Genomic DNA, 15,398 nt, shown 5'->3' on the forward strand with positions numbered 1-15,398 from the left:
ATATGAGATGCATGACAACGATAACAACACACGGAGACAAAGACCCGAACCCGAGAAAATAAAATAACTTAACGCCGGAAACGGTAAGAGTTGGAATACATATTGGGAAAGTCATATCCGGGGTGTTACAACACTCCACCACTACGAAAGGATCTCGTCCCGAGATCTAGGACTGAAAGAACGCCGGGTACTCAGAACGGAGGTGATCCTCGCGTTCCCAGGTAGCTTCACGGTCAGAATGGTGTGACCACTGGACTTTGAGGAATTTGATTGACTTGTTGCGAGTCTTGCGTTCAGTCTCTTCAAGAATAGCAACTGGGTGCTCACGATAAGAGAGATCTTCTTGGAGCTCAATGTGCTCGAAGTTGACGGTGTGGTCAGGAGTCTTGAAGCACTTTCGGAGCTGAGAGACATGGAACACGTCATGAACATTTGCAAAGTTTGAAGGAAGCTCGAGTTGATAGGCGAGATCGCCTCTCTTGCTGACGATCTTGAAAGGTCCCACGTATCTAGGGGCAAGCTTCCCTTTGATACCGAAGCGACGAGTACCTTTCATAGGAGAGACGCGGAGGTAAACATGATCTCCGATCTCGAAAGCCAGATCACGGTGCTTACTATCATAGTAGCTCTTCTGGCGGGATTGGGCTGCTTTGAGGTTATCTCGAATGACTTTGCACATTCCTCTGCCTCTGAGATTAAGTCATTACCCAAAAGCTGACGTTCACCGGTTTCGGACCAGTTGAGAGGGGTACGACACTTCCTACCATACAGAATTTCAAATGGGGCCTTGCCCGAACTTGCTTGAAAACTGTTGTTGTAGGAGAATTCAGCATAAGGAAGACAATCCTCCCACTTCATGCCGAAGGAGATCACACAAGCCCTGAGCATATCTTCAAGAATCTGATTGACACGCTCGACTTGACCGCTAGTTTGAGGATGGAAAGCTGTGCTGAAGCGGATGTTAGTGCCCATGGCCTTCTGAAAAGAATCCCAAAACTTGGAGGTAAAGATGCTGCCACGGTCTGAAGAGATCACTTGTGGGATACCGTGCAGAGAGAAAATCCGAGAGGTATAGAGTTCCGCCAATTGATCTGCAGTGATTGACTCTTTGATAGGCAGAAAGTGAGCCACTTTAGTGAGTTTGTCGATGCAACAAATATAGCATCATTGCCACGCTTGGACTTTGGAAACCCAGTCACGAAGTCCATTTCAATGTGGTCAAACTTCCATTCTGGAACGGCAAGAGGTTGGAGGAGACCCGCTGGCCTTTGATGTTCTGCCTTCACTCTTCTGCAGACATCACATTCATTCACGAATTGAGCAATCTCGCGCTTCATTCGAGTCCACCAATAAGCCTGCTTGAGGTCCTGATACATCTTCGTGCTCCCAGGGTGGATGGAGAGGAGAGAATTGTGAGCCTTGTTCATGATCACTTTACGAAGGTCACCTTTGGGCACAACAATACTGTAAGTGCATCTAGTGCCACCCCTAGTTGGTTTTGGAGTATTGACGACAAACCTAGCTGAGGGACTAATGTGTTTGTGAGAATTGCAGGATAACACAGGTAGAAGTCCCTCCTTGATTCGGTTTTACTACCAGAGATGACCCCTAAAAATGTATGAAGACATTGAAGACAATGGTGGTACATGAAGATATTCACATTGAAGACTATGACAAGAGAAGACACCACGTGAAGCCTATGGAACTCGAAGACTTAGATCCTTCGTAGTTTTATTTCACTTGTGTTGAGTCATAGGAACCACCGTACTGTCAAGTAGGGTCCAAGAGAACCAGTCAGAATGACTGAAGTGATGCCTAATTCAAATCCTATGTCTTCGAGCGAAGACTATGAGAGCAAATCTTGTCCAGAGTCGGACAAGTCAACTTTACTTGTAGCCCAAGTAAAGTTGCCGTGTGAGTTCAAAATCTGACCGTTGGAACACGTGTCAGTTCCTTAGTGACCCAGGGTCATTTCGGACAAATCAGGTCGGGTTGCCAAGTGGCTATATATAGCCCACCCCCTACAACCATAAACGGTTGGCTGCTCAGATTTCAGTGCACGGCTTTTGTCGTTTGAGAGCAACCCGCCTCGAAGCCTTTGAGAGAACATTCCTAGCGAGGAGAAAAGCCCTAACCACCCAGAGCCAGAGTAAATTGGGCATCACTTAAGTCTTCGTGTCTGAGTGATCTGAAGACTTATTACACTTGAGGACTGTGCATCCTCCAGACGGTTAGGCGTCGCGTTCTGAGCATCCAAGAGAAATTGTGGATTGCCGGTGAACGAAGTCTGTGAAGGTTTGGGAGTCTACCTTGAAGACTTACCAGAGTGATTGGGCGAGGTCTGTGTGACCTTAGCTCAAGGAGAAAACGGTGAGGACTGGGTGTCCTGAGCTGCGTGTTCAGGACTGGGTGTCCGGGACTGTGTGTCCTTTGGTTTAAATACCTAGCCGCTCCAACCAGACATACAGTTGTCACAGCAACTGGAACTGGTCCAACAAATCATTGTCTTCAATGTGTCACTGGTTTCATCTTCACTTCCCTTCAACTTACTGTTATTCATTGTGAAGCCATTGCATGCTTGCTCTATCTTTTGTCTTCACAACATAACTGTATGATTTGATTGGCTTCATAACTTCTTCCTACTTGATCCTTATTACACTGCAGCTGCTTGTCATTGTGCTTTTACTCTATTTAATACCTGACCATGGCTTGCCTAGTGTAATCTAACTTCCGCTGCTTAAGTGATAGGCATATCCGTACTGTTTGTCTTCAGAACTCTCACGTTTTGAAGACTGTCATAAAAATCGCCTATTCACCCCCCCTCTAGTCGATATAACGCACTTTCAATTGGTATCAGAGCAAGGTGCTCCCTTGTTCTGTGTGATTCGGTTTAACCACCTGGAGTTTTAGCTATGTCGACTGCAGGGATAATCAAAGTCTCCGCTGCATGCCCCGTCTTCGATGGAACTAAATATCCCTACTGGAAGAATAAGATGCGCATGCATCTTGAAGCAATTGACGTCGACCTATGGTATGTCGTCGAAAACGGCGTTCCCAAGGCTGGAGAAGGTGTCACTGCTGCTGATGTCAAGAAGTTCACTCAACTGGACTCTACTGCCAAGAATATCATCTGTGGTCATCTGACCAAGGGATAGTACGGCCGTGTGAGTGCCTTGAAGACATCCAAGCTGGTCTGGGACTGGCTCTCCAAGGTCAATGAAGGCATCTCAACCCAGAGAGATCAGAGAATCAGTGTTCTTCGCAACCTCTTCAACCGCTTCAAGCGAAATGACAATGAGAATGTCCAGCACACATTTGACCGGCTCACTGACATCACAAATGAGCTTCAAGCCCTCGGCGCCACTGAGATCACCAAACATGAAATCGTTAAGACGCTGCTGAGATCACTTGATAGTTCGTTTGACATCCTAGCCCTGATGATTCAAGAACGTCCTGTTTTCAAGACACTCGATCCGTCTGACATACTTGAGAGGCTCAACACACATGAGTTTCAGCTTTCTGAGAAAAGAGATATCTACGGTCCAAACTATGGGCGAACTCGTGCCCTGAAGGCAAAAGTTGTGTCCTCATCTGAAGAAGAATCTGACAGCAGTTCTGATGATCCTGAAGACATTGGAAGGGAACTTGCAATGCTAGTGAAGAAGTTCCAGAAATTCACCAAGAAGAAAGGCTTCAGAAAGTCTTCACGATCAAGCTCAAGGAATGATGAAGCATCTGCTCATGACTACAAGAAGAAAACATGCCACAAGTGCAAGAAAACTGGAAACTTCATCTCTGAATGTCCACAGTGGGCAATGAGAACAGAAAGAAGAAGAAGAGCAAGGAATACGATTCTGACGACAAGAAGAAGAAGAAATACTCAAAGTCTTCTTCCAAGTCTTCCTCAAAGTCTTCATCATACAAGAAAAGCTCATCTGGCAAGGCACGTGCGTTTGTTGGCAAGGAAATGGACTCAGAGGAGGAATCTGCTTCTGAGGAGGCAGAGGTGGAGTCTGAGGAGGAGTCTGATTCTAGCATTGCGAGTCTGGCTACAGCATATGTCGCCAAGTCCATCTTCAACACTGAAGACAATGACTTCATCACCAACACCGATGCAATTGACAAGGACGACTCCACTCCTACCTACTGCTTCATGGCACGTGGTGCCAAGGTAAACACACGCACTACTCACTATCAAACATCCAGTGATGATGATTCTGATTGTGATTCAAAGCCCAGCTACAAAACACTTGCTAAAATTGCTATTGAACAACAGAAAGCCATGGAACATATTCAAAAACTGTTAGACAGAAGCGATGATCTGTTGGGTGCTGAAATGACTCGATCTGAATCCTTAATTAAAGACATAAAAAATCTTCATGTTAAGTATCAGGAACTTGAAGATCGTCATGATACTCTCTCAACTACTCATGAAAAGCTTTCCTATGATTATCTTCAAAGGAAGCAAGATCTTGAGAAATTGAGAGTGGCTCATGAAGACCTTCAAAAGGAAAACGAGTCACTTCGTGCCGAACAGATCAGTTCCGCTCAGGAAGGATTTGAACCACCATGCCTTAAATGCATTGAGCGTGATAATGCCACTTCTGTTGCTGAATGTTCCACTGCTACTGCTGTTGCAATATCTTCAACTGTTGAAGTGGTAACTAACCCCTCTGCTGAGGATACCACTGCTATTGCTGATGAGAATGCTAGGTTGAAGACATTGCTTGAAACAGGGATGTACAAAAGTCTCAAAGGACATCAGACATTATGTGATGTCCTCAAGAAGCAGATCCTGAACCGAAACCCCAGGAAAGAGGGTGTTGGGTTCGTGAGGAAAATTAATGCAGATGGCTCTTACTAGAAACCTGAGCAGTACCCCAAAACCACATGGGTTGCTGCAAAGGAATCCTCAGCAGATCCATCCAATCTATCTGGCTTCACTTGTGCTAACCCCATTATCATTGATGAATCCTTTGATGCAAACTACAAACTGTTTAAGAGTCAGAATGGTGAAGTATTTGCCAGGTACATTGGTACTAAATGCAGGAATGGACCGCCTATGAAGAAGATCTGGGTTCCGAAAACATGTCTGGAAAATCTTCCTGTGAATGTCTTCTTGACACCTCACTTGAAGAAGACAAACCTCAGACCAAAGGCTTCATATGGTCCAAAGGCTTCATACAGACAGAGGACTCACCAGAGTCGCACTAACGCAAATGTTTTGCAGGGAAACCATAATCAGGCATATGAATATGAGAACGGTTCATCAAACCGCCATGTTCATATGAATAAGAACTATTCTGCCTATTCTTATGATTACTATTGTCCCCCTGCTAGACTGATTGCTAGGGCTCCAAAGCCAAAGTTCTCAGATGCTGCACTTAGACTTATTGCTTCTAAGACACCCTTGAAGATGTGGGTGGTTAAGAAAGCTTAACTCTCTTTTGCAGGGAAAGGTCTCCAGCAGAAAAACAAAATCTTCTGACACTATTGCTGGGGACCTTAAAAATCTTGTGGGGCGCAAGATCAAATGCCCGAATGGCATCACTATGTATTTCGTTCCTGAATCGCATGCTACTCTCCCTATTAGTCCTAACCTGGATTTAAGTTTTCATAACCCACTGGTTCGTCAAATGTTTCTGCTTCACAATACTCTTCGTGAAGCCTATCCCCCTAACTGCACTGTAGGGTACGACACCAGCGGCTTCAGAATGGATTATTGACAGTGGGTGTACAAATCACATGACTGGCAAACGAAGTCTTCTTATGGACTCAACCTTACGTCCATTTGACAAGAGCCACATCACATTTGCTGACACTGGTAAAAGTAAGGTATTGGGTCTAGGTAGAGTTGCAATCTCAAAGGATCAACACATGGATAAAGTCATGCTTGTTGAATCCCTTGGCTTCAACTTAATGTCTGTTTCAATGCTCTGCGATTTGAACATGATCGTAATATTTGGAAAATATCGTTGCCTGGTACTAATGGAATCTGACAAGTCTCTAGTGTTTGAAGGGTATCGGAAAGATGATTTGTATGTGGTAGATTTCTCAGCAGGGCCACAGCTTGCAGTATGTCTTCTGGCAAAGGCTTCATAATGCTGGCTTTGGCATCGAAGGCTTGGGCATGCTGGCATGAGGAACCTCCACACCCTTGAAAAGAAGAAGCACGTCATAGGCATCGAAGGCGTCAAGTTCAAGAAAGACCACTTATGCGGCGCCTGTGAAGCAGGGAAGATGACGAGGGCAAAACACCCTTCGAAGACAATCATGACCACTACTCGACCCTTCGAACTGCTTCATATGGATCTTTTTGGTCCCACTCACTACTCAACTTTTTCCACTACTGCTTGCCTCTATGGTTTCGTCATTGTTGATGATTATTCTAGATATACTTTGGTGCACATAATCCTTTACAAGACTGAAGTGCAGGATGTCTTCAGACGCTTCGCCAATCGAGCTATGAACAATTATGGCGCCAAGATAAAGCACATCAGAAGTGACAATGGCACTGAATTCAAGAACACTGGCCTTGATACTTATCTTGACACTTTGGGCATCACACATGAATTCTCAGCCCCGTACACGCCACAGCAGAATGGCGTCGTCGAACGCAAGAACAGAACACTCATTGAGATGGCCAGAACAATGCTAGATGAATACAAGACTCCAAGAAAATTCTGGCCTGAAGCCATTGACACTGCATGCCATACAATCAACCGCGTTTATCTTCACAAGCTTCTGAACAAGACATCTTATGAACTCCTAACTAGCAAGAAGCCAAATGTCAGTTACTTCAGAGTATTTGGCGCAAGATGCTGGATCAAGGACCCACACCACACCTTAAAGTTTGCACCAAAAGCACATGAGAGCTTCATGCTTGGATATGGAAAAGATTCGCACTCCTACAGAGTCTTCAATCTCTTCCACTACAAAGTGGTTGAAACAGTGGATGTGCGGTTCAATGAAACCAATGGATCACAAAGAGAGCAACTGCCAAATGTGCTAGATGAAGTTCCAGCTAGTGAATCAATCAAGCTTATGGGAACTGGAGAGATTGTACCTTCTGAAGCTCATCCTGAAGAAGAACTTATCATCTCAGCACCTGATCCACATGAAGACAATGCTTAGCCTGAAGATATTCCTCCCAACGACAACACAGATCAACAAGAGCAAAGTCTTCGCCCTATACATCCTCATGTAGCCAATGAAGTGCAGATTGACAGAATAATTGACAGCATCAATGCACCAGATCCCCTCACTCGTTCAAGGGCAACTCAACTGGCAAATTTCTGTGGGCACTTCGCATTCGTCTCAATTTCAGAACCCAAGAAAGTTGAAGAAGCATTTATGGAACCTGAATGGATTCAAGCAATGCAAGAAGAGCTTCAACAGTTTGAGCTGAACAATGTATGGGAACTGGTTAAGCGTCCTGATCGACGGAAGCATAACATAATAGGCACCTAATGGATATACCGCAACAAGCAAGATGAGCATGGTCAGATCGTCAGAAACAAAGCTCGCCTCGTTGCTCAAGGATATACTCAAGTGGAAGGAATTGACTTTGATGAAACCTTTGCTCCCGTGGCTAGACTTGAAGCCATACGTATACTGCTGGCCTATGCAAATCATCACAACATAATTCTGTATCAAATGGATGTGAAGAGTGCCTTTCTCAATGGCAAGATTGAAGAAGAAGTGTATGTTGCACAACCACCAGGGTTTGAAGATCCAAAACATCCTGACATGGTATACAAGCTCAATAAGGCACTATATGGCCTCAAACAAGCCCCTCGGGCCTGGTATGATACACTCAAATACTTCTTGAAGAGCAAAGGCTTCATACCTGGTTCCCTAGATCCCACTCTCTTCACGAAGACATATGATGGTGAACTGATCGTATGCCAAATATATGTGGATGACATTATCTTCGGCTGCACCAATCAGAAGTACAGTGAAGAGTTTGGCTATATGATGCAAGAGCAATATCAGATGTCCATGATGGGGGAGCTGAAGTTCTTCCTCAGTCTTCAAATACGGCAACAACGCAACGACATCTTCATATCTCAAGAGAAATATCTTAAAGAGTGCCTGAAGAAGTTCGGTATGCAAGACTGCAAAGGCTTCACAACACCAATGCCAGCCAAACATCATCTGGGTCCCGACGACAATGGTAAAGAGTTCGATCAAAAGGTATACCGCTCCATGATTGGCTCTTTGCTTTATTTATGTGCATCTAGGCCAGATATTATGCTTAGTGTTTGCATGTGTGCTCGATTCCAAGCGGCACCAAAGGAGTCGCATCACTTAGCTATGAAGCGAATTCTTCGATATTTGGCTCACACCCCAACTCTAGGGTTATGGTATCCAAAGGGCTCAGAGTTTGATCTGGTTGGATTCTCGGATGCTGATTATGCTGGTGACAAGGTTGATCGGAAGTCTACGTCAGGCACATGTCACTTTCTGGACCGATCACTTGTATGTTGGTCTTCAAAGAAGCAGAACTGTGTATCCCTCTCCACTGCTGAATCTGAATACATTGCTGCTGGATCTTGCTGCGCTCAGCTTCTGTGGATGAAGCAAACTCTCAAGGACTATGGCATTCATCTGAAGCAAGTGCCACTTTACTGCGACAATGAAAGCGCCATCAAAATCGCCAACAACCCAGTTCAGCACTCGAAGACAAAGCACATTGAAATTCATCATCACTTTCTCAGAGACCATGTTGCAAAGGAAGATATTGATATCATACACGTCAACACTGAAGAGCAATTGGCAGATATCTTCACCAAGCCCTTGGATGAGAAGAGATTTTGCAAGTTACGGTGTGAGCTAAATATCTTGGAATCCTCAAATGTCCTGTAATCAGGCACACATCCTAACACTTATGCATATTGATGACTTAGGTGTGCAACACACGAAGTAACGTATATCTTCAATCAATGAAGACATGCATTCTAAGTGTGAATACATTAATGTGGAAATTGACTTCAGAGCGCCACGATAATTGTGCGTCGTGTCTGAGTCTAATACTTCCTATACGGTGGGTAACGCCACCACCAAACGTTCCATTTTGAAGTGTTTCACTCATGGCGTTACCTTGCAATGTCTTCACATTTGGTTTGGCTTCAGTCTCAACATGTCTTCATGATTATCTTCGCTACGTGGATTATATAGATATATATATATATGTACTAGTGTTCTGTCCTCTACAGCATTCACTTATAGCTATGTCTTCTTGTTTGAATCCTGAACTAAGTGAATGTGATCGGACCCTAATCTCTCTATGCTTTCTATCTCAAACTCTATCTCTCCAAGTCATATGCATTCTATTGAAACTGTCGAATGTCTTCTCTGCGTCCTTGTCAGCAGAAGACACAGAGACAAACTTTAAAACCATTTTCAATGCTCATTCATCCACAAGAAATCCGGAGAAGTAGGAACGACCACCCGACAATCCAGGCGTGCGTGGGATGTGGAACTGCCCCCGATATTCCGCATGGTGGACACGTGCAATACAGATGCGAATCGCCAGGGGCACCTGTGTAACAGCGCAGTGCCGCCTCTATCCCTATAAATACACGATTCACTGTGGTCATTATCTTTTCTTCCACCCTCGCACGAACCCTAGCGCCACCGCTAGCTCTCGACGACGCCAGCGACGAAGCGCTTCACTGCCGCAACCTCTCCGACGCCGTTCTCACGCCGACCGCGGACATCTCCCTTTCCGCCGTCGCCGTAGGTGTCTTCCGTCGCCAAGTTAGGGCACGGAGGATTGAACTGCTCGGCCTCATCTCCCACTTCGTCTAGCAGTTCCAAGTGTGGTAAATAAAACCTCTTTTTACAGCCTCTTTTGATCCTACAGTTCAGTCACTTTCTGCCATAAGAAGTTTCTGTTCTCACAAGTTAGATCTCTCTCTGTCTGCATCTCATAATCTGCCTAGAATATTCACTTATACTTCATGAAGTAGTTAGATTCCTCACTTGTACTGATCTATGGGTTCGTACAAATCTGGAACCAACTTCTTTTCTATGAGTGAATGTCTTCGCACGCTGAGGTCAATGTCTTCTAAACCAATTTATCTTCAAAATCTTCTGAGAATGCATATGACCTCTTCCCCTTCCCTCGCACCTTAATGCTGTCACAGGTACATGTCCGTGGGAGAATCCTTTGGTTCTCATAGTCTGCATTCATTTGCAGAGTACTTACAGCATCACATCAACTCTCCTGAAGCCAGCTCCTGTTGGTCAAGCAAACGGAAGCCTTTGAACGTTTTGAAGCCTTCCAAGTTAAGGTATATGGCTTCAGAAACAGCAGCAAGGAAGGGGGGCAGACAGAGGCGTGGGGAAACATCCAAAGATCTGCCTGATGAACTGGCAGAGATGTACAAAACTGACCCAGAAGAAAGCTATGGACAGCGCAAGACTCGAATCCAATGGATTCGAAGATATTGGGCAGAGCAATGGTTCCACAACCGCTTCATCACTCAGGAGTATGCGGAGAAGTGCACCATCAAAAGACCATGGGGAGACGTACTATACAAAAATCTCGTACCCAGGTCCAGAGACGAAGCCATTGCTCAAGGCTTCTATCCATGCATGGTCCGAGGACCGCAGCCAGCTGAAGCACATCCGTCATCACTCCTCTGGTGTCGCGATGACAATCTGTTCAAGCGAAATTTCCAGTTCGCTCAGAACTCTGCAAAGCAAAACAAGAAGAAACTGGGGTTAGACTTCAATCCTGGTCCCTCCGAACCAAGGGCGGATGGCACACGCGACGCCGAACCCAATATCATCGGTCCGTATGCCAATCTTGCAGGCCTCATCACCCGCATTCTAGTCCAAGGGACTGCCGTAAACGACCCTCTAGCAGATACTGAGTCTGATGACGCCCCTGCTGCACCGAAGCCAAAGTAGATGAAGAAGCCAAAAGCTTCAAAGCCGGCCGCTTCTCCCAAAATCTCAAGAGCGAAGCAATTGGCAACTGCACCTCCTGAAGCCAGTGTGCAGTCGGAAGACTTATCACGAGTCTCCAAGCCCCAAGAAGCCAAGAAGCCTCAGCCACACACAGGCAAAGAGCTCACAGCTGCTGCCATTCTGTGCTGCGAAACCATTGATCTATCAAGCGATGAAGATCTTGGAGATGACGCTCTTGAGTAGCTCATCAAGAGCAAGGAGGAGGCTGAAATCTTCAACAATCTGCCTCTGTTTGATGTTGCCATCATCCACAACTTCATCGATGAATGGTTTGCCTCACCGAACATCAGCTTCAAAGATCTGCAGCTGCCCATAGGCCTCAGCATTGCCTTTCAAGGCGCAATTGCTTCAGAACTTGCAATAGCCCAGCACATTGTTGAACTGAAGCAGAAAATTGATTTTGAAAAGGCACAGTTCAAGAAGCACGTGGCCAAGCTCAGCGTGCAAGAAGTGAAAAGCTTCAAGATCATGTTGCACGAGCTGAAGGAGAACTTTCTGAAGAAGCGTGCCGAAGCTCAAGGTTCGCGGGAGCGAATGAAAACTCTAGCTGATTGCTGTGTGCAGGCCTACAATGAGGCCGAGAAGCGCAAGGCGCTTGGGCGTCCCGGCATCGACCCCAGGATGGCCGCGAAGAAGAAAAAGAAGCCTACTGTGCCTGAACCAGAGGCGCCAAGGTCAGAAACTGCTCCGATTGTCTTCCCCACTACAACGACTGGCTCAAAGCCAAAGAGTCGGTCAACCGCCTCAGAGCTCAAGAAGACACGGACTGCAGAGGCTGAAGCTAGGAAGAGGAAACACTCTGAAGCCTCTCCTTCTGACCCCATCATCAAGAAGCGCAAGCCCAAGAAGGCTCGGGCTGCTCCCATAGAGCCCTTGATAGTTGAACCCCTCTCCGTCATCTATCCTGACACAAATCGTCAGTTGACCGTTCATGAGCCTGCTCCCACAGAGGCTCCTGACGCTGAAGATATTCCAGCAGCCAACCCCAACGCTGCTGAAGACATTGGTCACCAAGACAATGTACAAGGTGATGCAGCCCTTCCTCAGCTTGAGACAAGCGAACTGATAAGCATTGGTCGTCCATTGACGCCAATTGCACAAGATGCATCGTGGGCAGATCGCCCACAGGAAGACAATGAGGCCCAGCCCACTCCAACTCCAACAGCGTCGTCTGCATTCCGCAGGCTTCGCAAGGGACCAAGGCCTCAAGATCCTGCTGAAGACATTCTGGCTGCATCAGCCGAAGAGACTGAAGAAGAACCACAAGCTCCAACTCCCCCGCACCAACAAGAAGCAGTTCTCCAGGAGAACATGCCTGAGTTCGTCCCTCCCACTACACGTGTGGAGGCTGCAAATGTTGAGGCTGCCACCACCAACACCGAAGCCAATGTGGAGCCCTCCCCTACAACAGCTTCAAAAGACACTGAAGCTACTGCTCCTAACACTTCTGTGCCTGAGTCTGCTGCCGGTCCCCAATTCAACTATCATGTTGCGCACATGCCCCAGGTCCAGAAGCCGATCCCACGACTGCCAAGGTTCCCAGGTCCTGCATCAGCTCCTGGCTCCTTCAACATCAATAGCTTCAGGGCAGATAACACGTTTTTCAACAGCTCCAAGAACCCTTATTCAAGGGAACGGATTGTATCAGATAGGTTCTGGAGCTATCAACAGCGCAACTATTATTCATGCATCCTATACAACCAAGGTCGCATCTTCCCGCACAAGCGCCTTGAGGTTGAAGCTGCTGCTGGCTTGCCTGGCCTGGAAGACGCACTCGATTGCTTCAAGCAAGTAGGTCTGCTGCCGTTTATCACCGATGAAGAGCACTGGAATGAAGAGCTTCTGCTTCAGTTCTATGCCACCCTTCATATCAAAGGCTACAACAGAGATCCGAAGACTTGGGTCCTGGAGTGGATGACCGGCAATGTCCATCATGAAGCCAATGCTTTCGATATCATTAAGCTTACCGGCCTTCCCACTCCTGGCGAATTCTTCGAAGAAGGCTGCCAACTCCATGCTGAAGCAATTGAGAGCATATTCCAGCGGCCTGAACCAAATATGAGTCAGATGCTCTCAATGATGAAGCCATTGCCTCATGATGCACCCTATCCAACTGAGTTCTTCGTTGAAGACTTAGAGTACCTGCCCAGAACCATATATCACATCATCAGGCGGACTCTATGGCCCATTAAGGGACACTCTCCACATGCCAAGGTTGAAGGTGCAATGAAGACTCTCATCTTCTGTATTCTGCATGGCAAATGGTTCAACGCACAGGATCTCTTTATACGCCAACTTGCAGCATCCGGCTCAGATCTCTTTGGTTTGAAGTTTTATGCTCCTTGGGTTATGAGGCTGATCAAGATTCACTCTGCGATCTCCTATCAGCCCTTAGCCCGCAACCATCGGATCTTCCTGCCAGATGTGGACACCTCTGCTGAAGCAATATACCCTAAGCCTGCCAAGCAACCATTAAGTCTTCAAAATGCCGAACACCAGAGCTTCACTCAGAATGTCGAAGGTGTTGAAGCCATCTCAAGAGTGTATCCGTTGGCTGGCACCACACGTGCCCCTGCATCTACTGCAGCCACTGACAGCACAGCTGCTCAGAGACCCAAGAAGCGCGCTCGTGCACTCAATGACCGAGAGCTTCTTGTGGCTCTTCACCAAAAGCAAGATAGGCATCACGACTGGCTCAAGAGGCAGATGAGAAGCATCATGGAAGACGTCAATCGCATCCGAAATCTGGCAACCAAGAATGCATTTGTCGCACACGAAACCTGTCGCCGCACTTGGAAAGGCCTCACAATGATGTGTCCTGAAACTGAACTTCAAGAGGATGGCTTCACAGAGAGCTTCAAATTTGACTCCACGCCTCCTCGAAGAGCTATGCTGCACCGCACTCCATCACTTGAAGATTCGGAGTTCTCTTCTTCTGCTGCAACAGTGACTGCACGGATCATTGAAGAAGAAGAAGACGCTACTTCACCTCCACCTCCTTCAGCGCGCGTTGAATCTGCACCAAGCTCGTCTGCACTGCCAAACACCTCCACCGACCCTGCTGCGCCTGGGAACGCGTAGAAAACTCTATGTCTTCAAACCTTTTTGGTCATCACTGACAAAAGGGGGAGAAGCATATGATGTTTATAGTCTTCAAGCGGGTCACTATGGGCGGGTGCCTTTATATTTTGCTACACTTTGCTTCGTGTTTACAACTCCCGTTTTTGCTACATTTGCTTCTTTGAGTTGTAACACTTAGACTTGATGGTCGTCTGCTACCTGTTTGTCACTCTGTTATGCGAAGATAAATTCCGCATGTGCGACGATAAATTCCGCACTTAGATCATTCTGCAGACGTTCATTTTCCATTATGCATGTCATTATCTTCATATACTCTTACATGCATAGTGGATTGTCATCATAAGTTGAAGTGGATCTCCACAAGTACAACCTGCCATGTGCATTTGCATTCAAGAAGCAAAACTACTTATATGCACATCTTCAGGGGGAGCCCTTGCAACTTATGAAGACAATTCCTTTACAATTTCACAAATTATGTTCCCCGTTGAAAACTTCAACTAGTTTGTCATCAATCACCAAAAAGGGGGAGATTGTAAGTGCATCTAGTGCCACCCCTAGTTGGTTTTGGAGTATCGACGACAAACCTAGCTGAGGGACTAATGTGTTTGTGAGAATTGCAGGATAACACAGGTAGAAGTCCCTCCTTGATTCGGTTTTACTACCAGAGATGACCCCTAAAAATGTATGAAGACATTGAAGACAATGGTGGTACATGAAGATATTCATATTGAAGACTATGACAAGAGAAGACACCACATGAAGCCTATGGAACTCGAAGACTTAGATCCTTCGTAGTTTTATTTCACTTGTGTTGAGTCATAGGAACCACCGTACTGTCAAGTAGGGTCCAAGAGAACCAGTCAGAATGACTGAAGTGATGCCTAATTCAAATCCTATGTCTTCGAGCGAAGACTATGAGAGCAAATCTTGTCCAGAGTCGGACAAGTCAGCTTTACTTGTAGCCCAAGTAAAGTTGCCGTGTGAGTTCGAAATCCAACCGTTGGTACACGTGTCAGTTCCTTAGTGACCCAGGGTCATTTCGGACAAATTCAGGTCGGGTTGCCAAGTGGCTATAAATAGCCCACCCCCACAACCATAAACGGTTGGCTGCTCAGATTTCAGTGCACGGCTTTTGTCGTTTGAGAGCAACCCACCTCGAAGCCTTTGAGAGAAAATTCCTAGCGAGGAGAAAAGCCCTAACCACCCAGAGCCAGAGTAAATTGGGCATCACTTAAGTCTTCGTGTCTGATGATCTGAAGACTTATTACACTTGAGGACTGTGCATCCTCCAGACGGTTAGGCGTCGCGTTCTGAGCATCCAAGAGACATTGTGGATT

Source organism: Triticum urartu, chromosome 5, assembly GCF_003073215.2.
Source record: "Triticum urartu cultivar G1812 chromosome 5, Tu2.1, whole genome shotgun sequence".
NCBI lineage: Eukaryota > Viridiplantae > Streptophyta > Magnoliopsida > Poales > Poaceae > Triticum > Triticum urartu.